Source organism: Rhagoletis pomonella, unplaced genomic scaffold (assembly GCF_013731165.1).
Source record: "Rhagoletis pomonella isolate Grant_MI unplaced genomic scaffold, Rhpom_1.0 Rhpom_scaffold_00008, whole genome shotgun sequence".
Lineage (NCBI taxonomy): Eukaryota > Metazoa > Arthropoda > Insecta > Diptera > Tephritidae > Rhagoletis > Rhagoletis pomonella.
In genome coordinates this window covers 31,284,964-31,287,090 of record NW_023458562.1, presented here as the reverse complement: position 1 = coordinate 31,287,090, position 2,127 = coordinate 31,284,964, and the positions used below count along the sequence as shown (strand labels likewise).

The window sequence follows — 2,127 nt, the reverse complement described above, 5'->3', positions numbered from 1 at the left end:
AAGTTAAGACTATACTTCACAGGATCATTTCTGTAGTCAGTCTTCATTTACTTTCATTGCAAAATGAAAGAAGCATAACCTGCGATGAGGAGTCATATCGTTTTATCTGGCAGCGTGAGGTTTATGAACATCATTTCTGATTTTGTCTTATGGCATATTTGAGTTGATGTTTCTTCGATGATCGCTCGGTTCAAACGGATAAAACGACTTCTGAGTGGTTACTTTTTTATTAAATAAATTCCAAGGTTTATAAAAAAAAGTCTAGCGTTAAAAAATGGTTTGGGACTCTGTGATCTCTGATTCTCTTCTACCATATTGTGTTTGTGTATAGGGATGCAAATTTTGGGGAGTAACATCGATGTTTCGATGCATCGGAAAAATGAACATCGATGCTAAAACACATTGCCAGAAATACATCGATATATCGATGGTTTCCGATGTTTCGAAATTTGTTATTAAAATTTAATACTTTTCAATTTCATCAACTCTCTGTAATTCAATTATTGCCTTTATTTATTTACCATTCCTTCCCCTATAAATAGAATAGAAATGCATGCCGTCGTAAGTTCGCTGAGCCTAAAGTTCCAAGGCCCAATTTCGTTGAAATTTCAACGGGATCCCGGTCCTTTTTTAATGCTAAGTATGCATTTTTAATATCGAAATTTCTGGATGTTCCTTTTAAAAGAATAAATATTAAAATGGCCAGTCAAAAACTTTTAGGATGTGGATGTGGATACGAATTCGATGTTAAAACATCGCTGAAACCGGGATCGATGTATCGACAATTTAGCGATTTTAGGAAATTGTAAACATCGATGGCAAACATCGAATTTTGAACCGATATTATCGATGTTTCAAAAATATCGATGCATCGTTTGCATCCCTATTTGTGTATGGGGGGGTAGATCGCCACTTTTTGAGCGGTCCGAGTTTTTGGATCAAACTTTGTACAAAAATTAAGAAAATTCTGCGTTTCTCTTAAATTGCAAACTTTTTATAATTAGACTCTAAAAAAAAATTAATTTTTACTTATGGCAAGATTTGAAGTTGATAAAAATTGCGTTGAGTTTTGAAAATTTTTTTCCTTGTCAAGTTCGAGCATATTTTGAAAGATTTCTGCAACCGTGCGGCGTGTTTGCCGGATGCTTTTTAACCGACTTCCAAAAAATGAGGAGGTCGTCGGAATATATATATATTTATTATTATTATTATTATTTTTTTTTGATTTATGTTACCGCATAACTTTTTGGACCACGTCAACCGATTTCGATAATTCTTTTTGCATCCGATCAGTGGATCATGAGATATAAAAAAAAGAATATATATTAAAAATCAACGCGATTCTTTAGCACCATAAAACTTGCACATTATTGCCCTGGAATTCATACTAAAAAAAATTCTAGAAAATCGGAATAAAAAGTTGAAAATCTAGCTGATATTTTGAAGATTTTTTATAATTTTTACACAAAGTTTCAAATGTGGATTTATATTTTGTTTGTTATATAATGAGCTAGGCTTTTATGGAAAAATAATAAACATTAAATAAACAAAAAATTGCCAGGTCTTCGGCATGAGAAAACGTCCCTCTTGGTCTGAAAAAACGTCATTTCCTACCCAACTTACTTGCGTACTAGCATTTTCAACGCGAATAGAATTTAACAAGGTGGGTTTGCAACTTCAGCTTTTTATCAATCATGGTTGTATAAGCACTAACTCTAGTGCTTAAAGCACCAAGTTGGCAACTATGATAATAAGGAAAGACGCGACGTTATAAAAAGATACAAAAAACAATAATTTTAAGCCAAATTAAAAGAAAAAAAGTTACTAATTTTCCCGAATATTACAGAAAGTTTCAACGGGAAGGTTAAAAAAATCACAAGCACTAAATACATATGTATATATATGTATGTAGATATTTTTATGGGTCTGCTTGTGCACTTGGGTTCGCGTTTTTCTCTATTCACCACCTAACTAAACACTTTTCAAATACCCACCAACCATGGTGGGTAGCTTGTGTGTGAGTGGTGTAGAAATCAAAGCAGAAAGCGTTGGTGAGTTCATCTACTGCTGTTGACTATTGAATTGCGCTGTAGTTAAGTGCTGCGTTTGTCCAACAGACTATAGCAA

The 2,127-nt window shown here is 33.3% G+C and overlaps 1 non-coding gene across 1 annotated transcript; it reads left to right on the top strand.

The window, feature by feature from the left end:
- The first annotated feature begins 5 nt into the window (after positions 1–5).
- LOC118745332 lies at positions 6–219 on the top strand. Its single transcript, XR_004993634.1, has one exon. It is a non-coding gene; the product is annotated as a small nucleolar RNA U3 (small nucleolar RNA).
- The last annotated feature ends 1,908 nt before the right edge of the window (positions 220–2,127 follow it).